Genomic DNA, 18,722 nt, shown 5'->3' on the forward strand with positions numbered 1-18,722 from the left:
ATATAAAACCTCTACTTATATCACCATCCTCCACCTCTAACCCTAAAACAGAAAGGTCATGTTACAGAAATGCAAACGGTAATTCTTTACACATACAGGATTAAGAAAATGTCTACAGTCAGAAAGAAATCCAAGCTTAAGTTAGCTCTAATATAAGTGTGTTTGGGTTCACAAGAGGGAGATAAATCTCTAGGTAAAGAGCCAAGAAGATATGACAGATTAAAGATTCTACAAGGAGAGATGTTTTCATTTGTTCCCCCTCTTTCTTCTCCATGGAGTCCACTTCACAATCTCCCTGCCTTCCCTGAAGAGACAGGAGGCTAAACAAGACCCATAGAGAGAAAAAAGCAGCAGAAGATGATGAGACTGCAGTGGGGAGACTGAAAACCCACAGCGAGAAGAGACGGGGCAGCCCTTCCATTTCTAAATGACCCTTGGTGGTAAAGAATGTAGACCAGGCTCTGCCCAGAGTTCCTATTCTAATAACACCAGTACTTGGTCAGTATCTGTTTTGTGGCCAGTTTACTGAAGTGTTTAGGATCACTTTCTCATGCCATCAACCTCTGAATACTCGGAGCTAACAACATCTACAGGAAACAATGCAAGAAGTAAATACACCAAAGTCAAATGCCAATAATTTTGAGGTTCCCAGTGTTTGAATTTGCCTATACACAGCCAGGTTAGATAATCAGCTTCCAAGGGAAGAATGTGAGATACACAATGGATTATCATGTGACAGCTATATTTAATACAGGATATGAAGCTACATGGTCAATGCAATTTCTAGTAAAATCTAACCTCCTCCTCTGTCCCAGAGAACAGACACTGAGTTCACTACTCTCAGGTATGCAAACTGCACATCAATTTTTTAATGAATTGTGATCCTCATGTACAGGACATTGGCTTCATCAGAGACATCAGCAAGAATGTGAGTTTTGGTCCTGGCCTCATGGGCTTCCTTCCTGAGTCCTGGACAACAACTCAACTCTTGTTTAATCCAAAACAATGTCAGTACCCAGTCCTCAACATGCAGGCTGGGATGAAATCCTCAACTAGCAAGAGGAAGTGGAGTTCTAAAAGCCTTTACATACATATTCCATTAACAACTTCCATGTAGAGCTTTCACTGAAGGTAAGGTTAAATCACCAAGAGAGCAGTTTGTAAAGCAGTTGCTAAGACAGAATGAAAACTATTTTACAACTCATATACGGATGGCATATAAAACTGAATTAGACCAAAATCTTTGCAAAAGAACACAAGATTGAAACCTTTTCATTTTTCCTAGGGGATATGCCCCTCTCCAGGGAATGAGTCCTACAGAAGAAAGTATTACTATTTCCACACCATTTTGAGTCTGAAATTTTGCATGTCTCTTGAAATACAAGGTCATGCGTGCTTTTGTGCTAAGTTACTTCAGTTGTGTCCAACTCTTTATGACCCTCAGGACTGTGGACCACCAGGGTCCTCTGTCCATGGGATTCTCCAGGCAAGAATACTGGACTGCGCTGCCCTGCCTCCTCCAAGGGATCTTCTCAACTCAGGGATCGAATCTATGTCTCTTAAGTCTCCTTTGTTAGCAGGCAGGTTCTTTACCACTAGCATCACCTGGGAAGCTTAAAATAAAAGATCAAGACTCCTTTAAAAACAATTACAAGAGAACTTGAGTTGACCAAGAACTTTCAAGAAAGGAGTACATTCAGAGAGGGGATAGCCGTGAACAAGTAACCAAGGATTTCCTTCTATTTCTATTATATATTTCAGGAGTATGAATTAGAAAACACTGGTTGAGTAACAGAAAAACTTAGAATACTAAAACAGTATTAAAATCCTAGAGTAAAAGCATACTTACATTAAAACTCTTATACCATTCTGACTTCAAACCCATGTATGATTCTGGAGTTTTGATGCATAGCAATGTTGAGTGTGCTTAACACTATAGAAATGTATATTTTAAAATGGTTAAGATGGGCTTCCCAGATGGCTCCGTGGTAAAGAATCTGCCTGCCAATGCAGGAGACGTGGGTTGGATCTTTGATCCGGGAAGATCCCACAGGCTGCAGAGCAACTAAGCCCGCGCGTGTGTGCTCAGTTGCTCAGTCACGTCTGACTCTCTGTGGCCCTATGGACTGTAGGCTGCCAGGCTCCTCTGTCTGTGAAATTTTCCAGGCAAGAATACTGGAGTGGGTTACCATTTCTTTCTCCAGGGGATATTCTCAACCCGGGGATCGAACCTGCATCTCTTGTGGCTCCTGCATTGGCGCGGGGATTCTTTATCACTGAGCCATCTGGGAAGCCATGTGCCACAACTACTGAGCCTGTGCTCCAGAGCCCAGGAGCCACAACTACTGAAGCCTGCTCACCTAGAGCCTGTGCTCCACAAGAGAAGCCACAGCAATGAGAAGCCTGCTGCCACAACTGCAGAGGAGCCCCCGCTTGCCACAACTAGAGAAAACCTGTGCAGCAACGAAGACCCAGCACAGCCAAAAATAAACTATAAAAATTAAAATTAAAAAATGGTTAAGATGGTAAATTTCATATTTCATGTATTTTACTACAATGTAAAAAAAATTTTTTAGGACTTCCCTGGTGGCTCAGTGGTAAAGAACCTGCCTGCCAATGCAGAGGACACAGGTTTGATCCCTCATATGGGAAGGTGCCACATGCCAGCGAAGCGACTCAGCCTCCGTGCCACAGCTCCTGAGCCAGTGTTCTGGAGCCTGTGCTCTGCAACAAGAGAAGCGTGCACTGCAGAGCAGCACCCGCCCACTGCAACCAGAGAAAAGCCAGTAACGAAGACTCCGCACAGTCAAAAACAAACAAAATTTTAAAAAAATTTTTTATTTTTAAACCATATTTGATAGGTTTTGAAATTCTAAATTTACTTAAAAATGATCGCCTCCAAAACTAAGTAAATAAACATATAACTAAAGTCATACAAAGGAGCTGAAGGCTCTTCTTGGGCTCTAACTTCGCCTGTGAATTGCCTGAGCCTCCAGGCCTTGTGCCTGTCAAACCCTTCTTAATTTTAATTAGGTTTTTAATGGCAACATTAGAAATGTAATCACAAGCAAATGAAGCTTCAGAACTTAATTACTGCAACTGTGTGCCCTTATAAATGCATTTCAGTGCATCATGAGAGTCGTCAGGGTCCTCAGTGTAAATAAAGCCTTAAACAGGAAGGTGAAAACCAGGCCTGTTCCACCTGCAGAGACCAGAACTCGGCTCTCTCCACTCAGCCACATTTCCACAGTCAAGAGTCCATGCCAAGAGAAGGTGTTCAAAGTTGTTCCCAATTTCTTACTGCCAGCTACATAGGACACACAGAGGGAAACTTCCTTTTGAAAGCTTTCCAATTATGAATTCACTCCAGACTCGTGGCAGGCAATTCCTTTCACAAAGCTCTCACTTGGGTCCTGTGTGTCTCGAGCTGGACAACAAACACTTCACCACCATCACGGACTGTGACCCACTGGGTCAGGCATTCCATGCAAACCACCTTCTCTCTGACTCTCTCTCACCCTTCTGTGCCGGAGGGAGCAAGCCACTACAAGGGGAGCACAGACAAACTGGAATAAGCTGCTTGTCTACTCACTGCCTTTAAACTTTTCTGACTACAACCCACAGTAGGCAGTACCTTTTATGGGGTGGCCCGGGTCACATAAACATATGTGTATTTGTATGTAACTGAAACAAAACACGTTCAATCATCTCCTTATACAGCCTGCCAAACGAGATCAACCTGAACCCATTGTTATTTTACATATATTCATATTAAATGCTTACATTTCATTATGATGATTCTACAATATTCATGTTAAAGAGTCAGTGAAAGAACTTTTTAGCTATTTAAATCTTTAAAATGTTCAATAAATATTTGATAGATATTACTTACATACTTACATAAGCAAAATCAGGCTGAAATGCACGCCCATATACCTAGATATTATATGTCTGTTTGTGTGGAGAAAGAGAGTAACCAAACATCTATTTCTGCTTTATTGACTATGCCAAAGCCTTTGACTATGTGGATCACAACGAACTGTGGAAAATTCTGAAAGAGATGGGAATACCAGACCACCTGACCTGCCTCTTGAGAAACCCGTATGCAGGTCAGGAAGCAACAGTTAGAACTGGACATGGAACAACAGACTGGTTCCAAACAGGAAAGGAGTATACCAAGGCTGAATATTGTCACCCTGCTTATTTAACTTATATGCAGATCACATCATGAGAAACACTGGGCTGGAAGAAGCACAAGCTGCAATCAAGATTGCCAGGAGAAATCTCAATAACCTCAGATATGCAGATGACACCACCCTTATGGCAGAAAGTCAAGAGGAACTAAAGAGCCTCTTGATGAAAGTGAAAGTGGAGAGTGAAAAAGTTGGCTTAAAGCTCAACATTCAGAAAATTAAGATCATGGCATCCAGTCCCATCACTTCACGGCAAATAGATGGGGAAACAATGGAAACAGTGTCAGACTTTATTTCCTTGGGCTCCAAAATCACTGCAGACAGTGATTGCAGCCATGAAATTAAAAGATGCTTACTCCTTGGAAGGAAAGTTATGACCAACCTAGACAGCATATTAAAAAGCAGAGACATTACTCTACCAACAAAGGTCCATCTAGTCAAGGCTATGGTTTTTCCAGTAGTCATGTATGGATGTGAGAGTTGGACTATAAAGAAAGCTGAGCACCAAAGAATTGATGCTTTTGAACTGTGGTGTTGGAGAAGACTCTTTGAGAGTCCCTTGGACTGCAAGGAGATCCAACCAGTCCATCCTAAAGGAGATCAGTCCTGGGTGTTCATTGCAAGGACTGATGTTGAAGCTGAAACTCCAATACTTGGCCACCTGATGTGAAGAGCTGACTCATTTGAAAAGACCCTGATGCTGGGAAAGCTTAAGAGCAGGAGGAGAAGGGGGCGACAGAGGATGAGATGGCTGGATGGCATCACCGACTCAATGGACATGAGTTTGGGTAAACTCTGGGAGTTGGTGCTGGACAGGGAGGCCTGGTGTGCTGCAGTTCATGAGGTTGCAAAGAGGCGGACACAACTAAGCGACTGAAGTGAACTAAACTTGGGACCTAAAACAGCATATTCAACACATGGACTACACCAAGTCATTGACTTTTTGCTTTTAAGTAAAGCTTCTCTATAAATGGACTATGCCGTGGCTTGCCAAAACAACCAACACTCTTAATAATCTTAAAGGAAAGATTCTTTCAATAAAAGAATAGATATAATTGTCTTTGAACAAAATCAAAGAGGGAAAAAAATAAGTATTTCAGAAACGTACTTTAAAAAAGTATTTAATATGAATAATAAATAACACTAATAAGCACTTATGTTAATTATTAATATGTTTAAATATTAATGCTACACTTAAAAATGGGAGAGGACTCCTAAACCCTTCTCAGAGGTAAGATGGTTTATCGTCTATGACAATATTTATTTTGGCTGTTTCTCTCAGAACAGAATATCAGGAGCAAAGAGTAAAGGGGATATTAGTAATGACCATGAAAACATAATATCAAAAAAAGAAGACAAGAAGTGGCAGAAAAAAGTTGACTACACTATCGCTCAGGGTGGCCACGTAAAACTAAAGCCCCAAATGCACAGACTGTGATTTTTATGTGCTTCTGTTGTTAATAATGTCCCAGAATTAATGGTTTTGAGGGAACCACAAAGAACTGAAACACTGTCCTTGAACAAACGTTTGGCCTTTAGCGATAAGGGAGAAACTAGTTCCAGCAAAGCAGCAGCTGGGGGCACAGAAGGAAAGCCTGCAGCCCAGAGAGTAATTACACTTACCAGCTAAAAGCCAAAATATATGCATAGGCATGCACAACCTCAACTAGAAACGCATACTCACCGAACACTGAGATACGGTTTATTATTTGCCAGTCACTGTTTAAGTACTTCTTCCAAATATGAATGCATTTCTCGCTGATAATTATGCTGGGAGGCATAGAATGGTTAAGAGATGTGTCCAGAGTTGTTCAACTGGCAAGTGACAGAGAGACCCAAGCTGGTTGTTCTCAACATTCACGCCTTTTTAAGACTTTTTTCATTTGGACCATTTATAAAGTCTTTCTTAAATTTGTTACAATGACGGTTTTATGTTTTGGTTTTTTGGACACGAGGCATGTGAGATCTTAGCTCCCAGACTGGGGATCAAACCCATACCCTCTGCATTGGAAGGTGAAGTCTTAACCACTGGACCACCAGGGAAGTCCCCATTCAGGCTCTTGATTGTTTACATTCTATGGTTTCTTCTCTGGAAACATCCTTGGTTCCTGCCCTGTCAGAAGCCTACCTCTCCAGCCTTCCAATAATTCTGTAGGATGACCTACAACACCTTCTAGTAATTTCAGAGTTGGTTTCTCTTGTTTGCAATCAAATCCCCGATTGACTCAGTCCCCAATCCAATTAGAGAGACAAGTATAAGTGAACACAAAAGGCTACTCTGAACTCTGGCCCAGCAGCAACTCAATTACCTGAGGACCGAGGTGACAGGGAGGTAGGCGTGGAGGCCGGGTACACATATTTATGGGGCTCACATAAATGAGTCAAATTCTCATCCTACGGGTGAGAAGCAGGAGCTGTCAGGAAATTGATGAAAGAAGAGAGGTGTCTGTCTGTTTTTCTCAACATCAAGCAGAAGGCAGGTGGATTTTGAGAGGTAAGCCTTGAAAACATTTACAATTTTCTACCTGAGTCTACTGAGACAAGCAGCTATGGGTATCTTGAGGCCACAATTCCCTGGACTTCATAGAGAAATTTAAGAATTGAAAAAAAGCAGGATTAAATTCTCCTTTCTATGCTCTCCTACTTTTACCTTCCTCCGCCTGACCCGAGGTGGGGCTGGAGGGCAGCTGGCACAATGCTGGCCGGTACTGAAGGTGGAGACCTGGCGATGAGCAGATGTAGCCTGAGGTCAAGGCTGGAAGGGAGGGACAGGCGGGGAGGCATGTGCCCGAGGTCACAGGCAGGAGCAACCCTGAGAGACCCAGCAGAATGGGAGCAGGCTGCCCTTCAGCTCTTCTGCGCCAACCAAGAAGTGGAAATTTCAAACTATGTCCTAAAAACAAGCACTACCACTTAGTCATTTTAAAAGAACCCCCTTTCCCTCTTCTTTCATCATAAAAGCTGACTTATACTCAATTTTTCATTCAAACACATACACACATTCTCATAATTTCTAGGAGACCTTCTGTATAGAATAGGCACCACATCTGGTCATGCTTCTGAGAGTTATATTCCTTTCAACACAAGAAATTTATTCTGAGCCTTGCTAATTTTTAGCTCCCCATGAAAACTGAGAGGAAATCGCTGAATCCTAGCATCCTGACCTTCCCCCACCCTTAGACCTCTCACTCCCAACACCTCCATCTCACACCAGGCCCTCAGCTCCTGTTACCTGGACAACAGCCCCCCAACAGATTCTGCTGCCTTCAACCTCTCCTTTCTCCATTCTGCACCCCATACACCTAAACTTTATGAAATGTTTTTGTCAACAGACGGGACTACAACCTTCACTGTTAGATCCTATCCACATATAGTCTCAACATTATTCTATCCCCAAACCCATATGTGTACTGCATGCAGTGGTTCTCAACCCAAAACAGGGTGCCTGGCACATCTCATCAAGAGAATGGCCTTTGTATAAAGACTTGAAGTAGGTGAATAGGTATCTGGAGAAAGAAGACTTTAGACAAGGAAAACAAGAGGTGCAAAGGCCCTGAGGAGGGAGAATGCCCACTGTGATGGATGACCAGCAACAAGGCCAGTGGGGCTAGAGCAGTGAAAGAGGGTAAGGATGTGGCTTTATCAGATCTGAGGACAAGCCTGTCTCCTTCCGTCTATAAAGCAAATTCTTTGCACTGTTAACACACCACTCACATTTATATCTAATGTAAAATGTGTCAGAATCTCTGGGCAAATCAAAGTACAGTACACGCAACCTTTGCTGCCTAATAACTAACCCTGATTGTTATTTTACACCTGCTTTGCTCTTTTCCTACTGTAACAGCAAGTTTAATTTTTGAGATCAAAGAACTGTCAGGAGCATGACAGCTTAGGAGTAGTAGAACAGTGCCTGCAAACCTCTGTTAGAAGGACACTGTGTGTCATCTTTCATGGGAACGGGCAGATCTTTTCTCTTGCTGACAGCCTGCTTTCACTTTTTTCTTGAGGTCTTAAAGAAAAGATAAGCCTACTTCTTGGAGCTGTATTCCAAACATTAGTTTCACTGGGATGCAGCACATAAATAAGGCCGGATACCACTCTCACCAAGGTAAGGAGACCTCAAGCTGGAGAACAAGCCCAGCCCTGATGTCACTCCCACTGGAGGGTTTTCCCTCGTCTGCAGGCCAGGGAGGTAGATGCCCTGCTCTTCTCTGTGCTCTTAGGTGCTTTCTGTTCTACCACAGTCATTACCATGCTAATTTGTAATTTGTACAGTTTTATAGGACTATATTGTAATACTATGAACCTGTTTACCTCTCCAGCTGGACCGAAAGACGGGGATTATGCCTTTATTCATTTCTGAATTCTCAGTTTCTGGAGCCTGAGGTAGACACTCCTAATATCTGTGCCTCCTTTCTCCTTCAAAGCTCCTGGGAAGAGGACACGTTCCCCCGTGCCTTGAAGTGAATGAGGTCATACGACTTGCTCCAGCCAATCGGATGTCAGCAAAACACCCTTCAGAGAGGTGTATTTAAATACCCTTGTGGAGTTCTCCATTCTTTCTTCACATTTCGCAGTCATAGTGGAAGGTGATGATGATGCAGAAATGTCCTACGATGGAAGCAGAGCCACCACATGGAGGACAGCTCCTGGTGATGAGCACCCAGACACAAAACGGTCTTTCAGTGAATGAGAAATAAACGTCTATGGTGTTAAGCCGCAAAGATTTTGTGGTATTTTTGTTATTGCAGCAAAACCTAGACTATCCTGACAAATCAGATGATAGGTACCTTACGTAGATTTTTAGAAGAAAGAAAAGATATCAGGAAATGCAAAAGTGAGGATGACTCACTGGACTGCAGTCTGGGATTATTATGAAGCTGCCTGTGGTGAAAGAACTGATTAACAAAATCATTAATCCACTTTATTTTGTCATCTGTCCAGCCTTGTACTCCCAAAGCTAACTGCTTAAATGAAGGTTCTACATTTATTACTGCCATTAAGGAATGAAACTGATTTTGCATTTCACAACCTTAGTTCTCACCAGAGCAATACCTTCTTGTACACATCTTTTGGACCAAGATAGAAGTCTCTATTTAAAGGAGGTAGTTTGGAAAATGAAAACTAATTAGAAAACAATGTTTGTAAACTCTGCATCCCCCAGTGCAGACCAGTGAGACAGTGGTTATCCAAGCCCATGCAAAAGTTCTTCTCCTGGGAAGTTAAGGAAGAGAGGTAGATAAAACTGCTGTAAGAGCTTAAATCACCTAAAAAAAGGGAACCTTTAACATGTAAAAGTGGGTTTGAATCACCCAGATTTCTAAAAGGGGCTTGTGGCATCCTCGTTTATATGAAACAGCCCTCAGCTGGGGCCAGGTGAATGTAAAAGGATGAAGAAGCAGGAGGGCTGTGCAGGGAAGCATGGAGAGCAGACAATAGGGAGAGCTGATTCACAGAAGATGAGCTGGGAGCACAGCCCACCAGAACAGCCTTAGGGAACAAAGCTGGGGGAGGAGGAGGGAAAAGCAGGCCCTGTGGAGCCAAAGGCAACCAAACTGATAATGAAGATGCCTAGCTCATCCCAAGGAAGTGAGTAAGGAGGTGAGTCCTTAAAATACCAGAGAGGGCTCCCAGAGATCTCCTGGGGCCAAACCAGAGATGGAGACACAGCAAGAGAAAGGCTTTCTCCCCAGGGAGGAGCATAGGGAGGACCCCAACCCTAGGAGGTGGAAACAAAGCAGATCAGCAAGAACCATCCTCATCCCACGATGCGAGACTGGAAAAGAAGCCTATGATGGGGCCCCCCTCCTCCATGCCGGCCTCCTCCTTGTTCCCTGGACAGGATATGGCCTCTCTGAGGATCATCTGCACTAGGAACCCCCTTATTCCCTCAGGTCAATTTCCACTAACAGTTGACATTCACACATTACCATGTCAAGGCAGCCTCCATCCAGGAATTCACCATGGCCTTCCTGGTGGACTTGGGATCCTCTCCTCTGTGTCTTATCTTCTCAGGGTGTCCAGCCACCAAAACCTCAGGATAAATAACTAGAAAGGAGGGAAAATTCAGGAGAAACAAACGGCTCGTGTACCTGAAACCTGTGCCACGTAACACGAGATGATTCACCAAGATTTGCCTCAATTGTGTAAGGTCACACTCCCAACTCCCTCCCAAAGTCATGTTTTCTGACACAAAGGTATATGAAAACACAGAAAGAAGAGGGAAAAAATTCCAGAATTCATTTTTCCTCGAGAGCTTTTCTTCTTCCTAAAGAATTGTAACAACAGAAAATCTGAGCTCAAGGACCTGTTTTATCTTTAAACCATTTAAGACAAAGTATTAAGACAAATGAAACACAAAGTGCAATCAAGATTGCCGGGAGAAACATCAATAACCTCAGATATGCAGATGACACCACCCTTATGGCAGAAAGTGAAGAGGAACTAAAAGCCTCTTGATGAAAGTGAAAGTGGAGAGTGAAAAAGTTGGTTTAAAGCTCAACATTCAGAAAACGAAGATCATGGCATCCAGTCCCACCACTTCATGGGAAATAGATGGGGAAACAGTGGAAACAGTGTCAGACTTTATTTTTCTGGGCTCCAAAATCACTGCGGATGGTGACTGCAGCCATGAAATTAAAAGACACTTACTCATTGGAAATAAAGTTATGACCAACCTAGACAGCATATTCAAAAGCAGAGACATTACTTTGCCAACAAAGGTTCACCTAGTCAAGGCTATGGTTTTTCCTGTGGTCATGTATGGATGTGAGAGTTGGACTGTGAAGAAGGCTGAATGCCGAAGAATTGATGCTTTTGAACTGTGGTGTTGGAGGAGACTCTTGAGAGTCCCTTGGACTGCAAGGAGATCCAACCAGTCCATTCTGAAGGAGATCAGCCCTGGGATTTCTTTGGAAGGAATGATGCTAAAGCTCAAACTCCAGTACTTTGGCCACCTCATGCAAAGAGTTGACTCATTGGAAAACACTCTGATGCTGGGTGGGATTGGGGGCGGGAGGAGAACGGGACGACAGAGGATGAGATGGCTGGATGGCATCACTGACTCGATGGACATGAGTCTCAGTGAACTCCAGGAGTTGTTGAGGGACAGGGAGGCCTGGCGTGCTGCGATTCATGGGGTCGCAAAGAGTCGGACATGACTGAGCGACTGATCTGATCTGATCTGATCTGATTAAGACAAACTTTACTACCCACCCCTACCAAAAAACTCTAAAAGCTGTTGAACAGTTTCAACCTGGGCATAAGATTTCAATATAAAAGAACTGATAAACATACAGAATTGGTACAAGTCTGTGCTATGGTCCTGCTTCATGGTGAGGGTACTGCAGAGGGTGATGTAGCTGAGGATCAAAACCATGAACAGCATTTTTCATCTTATTGATATGCCCATCACTGGAACCCATGGGCAAAGGAACTGAAGGCGTGGTTATTCTATTCCACTAGTTGTTACTTTGTGAATGTAGTTCTGGCAGGCACTTCAGAATATGTTCAAAATACTGTGACAAAACGGAGCAAGATCCAAGTGCCGCAGAAAGACCTTATGACCCCTGTGTAGAGGCTAACAACACTAGGGGTGTCTGGGGAAACGGCAGGGGCAGGAGAGGAAAAAACAAACTGTTAGGCAACTGTCGAAGAGGAACGTACGTTCTTCATTAAAAAACTCCTCTGAACCCTCGCCGTGCAAGTTTACGCTTAGGGGTGACACTTGGGTCACATTCTAGCAGTTGTAGCTTCTCACCCAGGGACCTCTTGGGACCTTCTGTGATTGATCCAGAATCAATTTAAAGACCCCTTTCCTGCACTCCTCACCTCTTATTGTCTTATTCAGTCACCAAGTCATGTCCACCTCTTTGGGACCTCATGGACTGTAGCACACCAGGTTGCCCTGTCCTTCACTATGTCCCTAAGTTTACACAAATTTATGTTCATTGAGTCAGTGATGCCATCCAATGATCTCATCCTCTGACATCCCCTTCTCTTACCGTCAATATTTCCCAGCATCAGGGGCTTTTCCATTGAGTCAGCTCTTCACATCATGTGGCCAAAGTACTAGAGCTTCAGCTTCAGCATCAATCTTTCTAATGAATATTAGGGGTTGATTTCTTTTACAATTGACTGGTTTGACCTTCCTGCAGTCCAAGGGACTCTCCAGAGCCTTCTCCAGCACCACAATTCGAAAGCATCAATTCCTCAGTGCTCAGCCTTCTTTATGGTCCAACTCTCATGTCCGTACATGGCTACTGGAAAAACTATAGCTTTGACTATAAGGACCTTTGTTGGCAAAGTAATGTCTCTGCTTTTTAATATGCTGTCTATGCTGGTCATAGCTTTCCTTCCAAGGAGCAAGTGTCTTTTCATTTCATGGCTGCAGTCACCATAGGCAGTGATTTTGGAGCCCCTTGACATAAACTTCACCACCAATTGCCCATTCCACTCATGATGTTCTTTTCATCCAAGGCTACACCTTCTACCATCACTCTTCCCATCTTTTGGGAGCTCTTCCTTCCACTCCAGTATCAATCAAGGATCCTCTCAAAAGACAGCCTATCAAAGGTGTGTGGGCGAGGTTCCGAGAGCCAGCAGGAGAGGTTACAGAACATAGGGGTTGGGAATGACAAGCCTTTAACAGCCACAGGCAGGAGGGACCAGGGAAGACACAGGTCTACTGGAGACGGGAGAGAGCTGAAGTAATGGAGGAGAGGCTGCCCTGTTGAAGCTGGTAACAGACAGGCACAGGCACTGCCGGCACTACACAGAAAAGGAGAAGCGGCAGAGGGCACAGACACCCACCCCTGACTCCGCTCCTCCCCTGGCCTTCCAGTGACTGAACCCAAACCAAAGCCACATGGCAGGAGCCCCAGTGATGACTATCCAGAGGGCAGGCTCCAAGGTGTAGACTGGAACGAAACAGAGAGGACAGGGGATGGACAGAGAATCAGTAGGCCAGCTGCCAAGGGCCCTTTGTGTTTCAAATGCTCATGACTTTTTCAACTGCCAGTTACTTTGTGGAAACCAATCAGGGGTAGTTTCCAGTATTATTAATTCTAATTAAGTTCTTATAGTCATGGTCTTCCATCTTGGCTTGTCCTTCCATCATGAAGGTGGCAAACAGAACAGCAGGTAGACTCCTGGCCTCAGAAATTTTCTGACATTGAAGGGAATCAAATTTTTAAGGCCCTTTTGACTGGTGTTTAAGTGTGGTCCGTGTCCCAGAAGCATCAGCATCACCTGGAACTGCACAGAAATGCAGATTCTTGGGCCCCATCCATGACGTATGGAATCAAAGTCTCTAAGACTGGGGCCTGGGAATCTGTGCTTTAAAAAGCTCTCAGGGATTCTCATGTATGTATATGCTACTGTTTGAGGAGTCCTCCTTTAGACCCCATCTTTGACATTTTAGGGGGGACGACCATGGATATCCTATCAGAGATGCTTCAGGTGTAAGGAGCCCTTGACCCTGAACTTCCTCACTACAACCTTTAGCAAGATACCGATGTCTGAGCCTCCATTTTCCTACTTAGTTGCGGTCACTATAGCCAATAAAATCTATTTCAGCTTTTCCAAGGGCTTGATCTTGAAATCCCTCAGATTTGTCATTTCAGGAGACAATGATGATGGCAGCGATGACAACAGCAGCAGCTCACACTAAGTCTTCTCCACAAAACCAGTTTCGTCTGAAAAGTGCTGTGCATTTTAACCTGCTTCCTCTCCTTCCCTGTGAGGTGGGCACTATCTTTGCTTCACAGAAGTGGCCTATGGAAAAACTCAGTAACTTGTTTTGTCTGTATAAGAAAGGAATACCTACTTCAGAGCTATGAACACAGTATGAGAAAGCATTCTGCAAATATAAAGCCTTATATAAATGACAGCAGTGTGAACAGCCAGCTACTGATGAACTGACCCTGTGGAGTTTCATTAAGCTCTAACTTCGTGGGATATTTGAGGTAGATTAGAATACAACTAGCAGGCTTCTTCTTATTTTAAAAAAAATCATGTGCCAAGAAGAGTAGAAATTTCAGCGTTTCAGCGGGTGCTATTTGAAGATTTTTCATAAATTTGAAACAGTAGAGGAAAACAAATATTGATGCTAATCTGAATCTAAAAAATAGCTTTCCCTGATGACAAGAAACAGCAACAAACCTCTCACCTAAAAGAAGATAAAACCACCTGGTAAACTCTCCCCAGATACAAAGGGCTGCTGACACAAGTTCTCTTCTGACTCCTCTCCCAGAATTCTGTTTATGGCCAAACAAATGATTTAATCTTCTGGAAACAAATTCATAGGTAACATCATTTTTACTCTTTTGATATGATGGATTCTCAATTTAATCAGAATCTTCCTCCTTCAAATGTTCTTTCTATTAAATCATTATCTTCCACTCTCTAACTCCAGAGATGAGGTGACTATTAAGACCCATCTTTCCCTCTGCCTAAAACATGCCCCCAAAGTGTACTGGGGGTTGAGCTGGCATCTCAATGGAGAAAGACCTTGGCTGTACAGACAGGGGCCAAGAAATGAAAACTGGTCCCCTCTGCCACCATCAACTGCATGATAGAATACCAGCATTCCATTTTAACTTGAAAGGTTATCTGACTTATTCACACAGCCGGTAAATGACAAAACATAGAAAAAAATGTCTTTTCTATTATAACAAAGCCAAATTCTATTTCAATGGATTGAAACAGGCATCATACTTCCCCTACTCTCTAAAAGCAACATCACACAGTTTCTTTTTTTTTCCCTACAAAAGATCTCATACCTATACATAAATTCACAGCACAGTATGATGGAGTGTACCATTTGTAGCGCTTGTTCTTTACAGTCAACATTTAGAGTGTTAGACCAAGCAGAAGTGATAAGCTGTTCACCTCCCTCAATAGCAGCAGGAGAGAGTAAAACAAATTTACAGTCAGCACCAGAGGCAAAAGTGTTAGGCAATCACAAGTATTTGCGTGTACACCTCAGAACAGCTGCAGGTAAATGATCTGACAAGGTCAAATTCGACTGAACAGCAAAAGCACCAACGGGGCTGCAGTGAGTTGCTAGACCAGTTAGAAAAAAATACAGGAAGACAACCAGCTAGATTGCAGAAGCCCTGGGTTTCTGGACTCTAACTTTAGAAAGGTTTGTTTTGCCTGTATTAGAAATCCTGAATTATGTTTTTTCTACAGATAACACAAATGGTACAAAAAGCAAAGAAAAGCACTTTACAAGGGAGAGGCCAAAGCCTCATGAAAAAAGCAAGTAAAACATAAAAAAGATTAACTGAGTCCCAGAAGGTAAGATCTGCCATCTTCCCACACAGTGTACAGTGACTCAAAGACAAAGTCTAAACTCTATCGGCATTTGTGTATATTCATGGCTGTTAGTTTCAAAAAAATAAGAAATTCATATGGGAAGTTTACCTTTTAAATTTTATGGGAAAAAAAAAACTGAAGGGAACCAATAATAAACTTTCTATAATTTCACCTTCAACATTATTTTAAAGATAATACTTTTTGTAGGAAAAAATTTATATGTATTCTCCTCTGTCATTTAAAGCATTACCTAAGCAATTATCAGTGCTCAGATAAATTGTTAATGCACTCATTAAAATTTTCACACTTCATGAATAGATATGGATTTTGTTTGTATTGGGATTCCCTGGTGGCTCAGATGGTAAAGAATCTGCCTGCAATGTGGAAGATCCAGGTTCGAGGGAACGGCTACCTGTTACCGTATTCTCACCTGGAAAATTTCACAGACAGAGGAGCCTGGAGGGCTACAGTCTACGGGGTCACAAAGAGTCGGACACAACTGAGTAACTAACACTTTGTTCGTATGCATTATTTTATTTTTTTAACAGGAGAAAATCAAACAAAAGTTTAGTAACACGCATACATGGGAAAGATCCAGAAGTGAGTGACCTGGATGCACGATTTTAAAGCTGTGATCTACTTTGCTATGTCGACAGATAAACTATGCAGCTACATTTAAAAAGTAAAACATGGCTTATTACAGCTTTAATTTAAGACATCAAGATTTCAAGATGGCATGCATGCTAAGTCTCTTCAGTCGTGTCCACTCTGTGCAACCCTATGGACTGTAGTCCTGCAGGCTCCCCTGTCCATGGGATTCTCCAGGCAAGAACTGGAGTGGGTTGCCATGCCCTTCTCCAGAGGATCTCCCTGACCCAAGGATCAAACCTGCGTCTCTTATGTCTCCTGCATTGGCAGGCTAGTTCTTTACCACTATCTCCACCTGGGAAGCAAATTTTAACATACACTATCAATTTAATAATAGTTTCGAAATGAAAAAAGTTTTATTCCATTAAATGATCATATTAATTTAACAAACATCCCTATTTCAAAAGTAATAAAATGAAAAAGAGAAAGAGATTGTAATCAAGAAAATACATTCTCTTATTTGGAGAAAGGATGCAGCAGAATAGGTAAACCTTGGAATACAGAGCCAGATTTCCTGGGTTCAAAGCCCAGCTTCTCCACTTAATAGGTAATCTCAGGCAATCTAGCCAGCATCTGTGAACCTCATTCTCCACTTCAGACAAGACGACGACAAAGAGAATATCAGTCATACACAGCTGTTATGAGGATTCAGTGATTAATGTTCTTAAAGTACCTCAAACAACCCCAAGAAAGTACCTCAAACAACCCGAGATGATGAATGTTACATGAGAATTTGTTAAATAATAACAATTATCATCACCACGGCCACCACCTCCCAGGACTCACTGAAGCTTTTGCTGCATTGAGGTGAATAAATTTCCAATTCAACCAGCCATTAAAATGCTTTAATTTGGGGAAATATTTACCGATTGAGCACCTGACACTATGCCAGATTTTTAGAGGAAGGAAAGATGAAAAGTAAAATAATTACAGAACCATGGTACTGCTTCTAGAAGAAAGGCCTTCTAACTAGGGGTGTGTGGTGACCCAGGCTTCAGAACATCCACAAGCCCTCTGAAATGAGGTGCAAAATTATGCCTGCACATGCTTTTTTCTAGGGTGCCACCCCAGATTCCAGCAAAGGCCTGGGATTGGGGTGGGGGGGGGGGAAGTAGAGAGCTATTTGTTTCAGGTAATCACATCCATTAAAAGATAAATGGGCCAAAGCTTAATTTTAGTAAAAGACACTTGTGTATTCTCAATGACTTGATTCAATTGTAAATGGATTCTTTTACTTTGATAGGTACGCATAGTTCCCACTTCCTAATCAGATGTTTCTTAAATATCAAACAAGTCACCATCAGAAATGTAAATCCTGGGTTATCAGAAACTCATTCTACCTCTTCTTCCAGTCTTCTAGAAAAGGAAGCTACTTGCTTTATATAAATCTCCAAGTTTATTTGCAATACGCAGCCAGTCAGTTTCCAAATCTCCAGAGCAATGGCTTCCCGAATGAGTCATCCTAAACCTTCCTGTTTCTTGAACAATGGCTGGTATTGCAGAGGGATGACAAACAGCTGCTGCTGCTCAAGCCATCACCAAACCTTGCAAGTGGATAAAGACGAATCCTGGAAGCCATTTGCCTAAGACACTGGAAAGAAAGTAAGCTGTGTTTTGCACTAAACTTGAAATGCCTAGGGCACCCCTCGTTTTATATAAATACCACACACTAAGGGATTCTACCACTGGAGTTCCTTGGGGTACCCACTGTTTCAGTGCTCAACATGTCATAATTACATCCATGTCTTAGACAACAGGGTACAGTGGCTCAGTGGTAAAGAATGGACAGAGGAGCCTGGCAAAGCTACAGTCCATGCGGTCACAAAGAGTTGGACATGACCTGGCGACTGAGCGAGCATGCACACAGACATACACACACACACACACACACTTAGACAACATGGTTTTGCAGAAAGGCCACACAGACTGTAATCAGATAGTCCTGGGCCCCACTCTGACTGCACTACTTCTTACCTGGGTGATCATGGAAGGCTATTAAACCTCTCTAGATGGTAATTTTCTCAAAGTTGAAAATACCTTCTCCTTTTAGAGGACTACTGACATTTCAATCTGATAAAGACATGCCAGAATCCACGATATTGTCCCTGAACTCTCCCTTTTCCATATGGACTTATAAATAAATGATTTATTATAACAATAATTAACCATGGTGGGGGCAGCCATTGATTTTAACTACTTTGCCTTCCCATAAAATCTTATAACCTCTCACAAAGTACTCCTTGATAACATAGTGTTACTAGCATGATCAGTATTCCTAACCAGGGTTGTTATGCAACATTGAGGCAAAAAGAAAGTCACAAGCGCTCAGAGTCATCCCCAGTGACTTTTCTCCCACCTTTCCTTCTATTTTTAGCTTCACAAGTTACCAATTACTGCCAAGTCCATTTTAGACAGTGCAAGTGTGAACCTCAGACTGTTTTGTTATGGTATCAGTATTTAGACACTACCTAAAATATTCACTCTATGTTAGGACACCACGATTTTTAAAAACTTGGAAACTGACACTGCATACAAGAGCAAAATTTTTTATGCCTAGATTTC

The 18,722-nt window shown here is 42.6% G+C and overlaps 1 protein-coding gene across 3 annotated transcripts in view; it reads right to left on the bottom strand.

Moving 5' to 3' along the window:
* Positions 1-18,722, bottom strand: part of RAPGEF5 (Rap guanine nucleotide exchange factor 5) — a 256,592-nt gene that overhangs the window by 207,721 nt on the left and 30,149 nt on the right. The gene's annotated exons all lie outside the window — the stretch shown is intronic.

Source organism: Bos indicus, chromosome 4, assembly GCF_029378745.1.
Source record: "Bos indicus isolate NIAB-ARS_2022 breed Sahiwal x Tharparkar chromosome 4, NIAB-ARS_B.indTharparkar_mat_pri_1.0, whole genome shotgun sequence".
Classification (NCBI taxonomy): Eukaryota; Metazoa; Chordata; class Mammalia; order Artiodactyla; family Bovidae; genus Bos; species Bos indicus.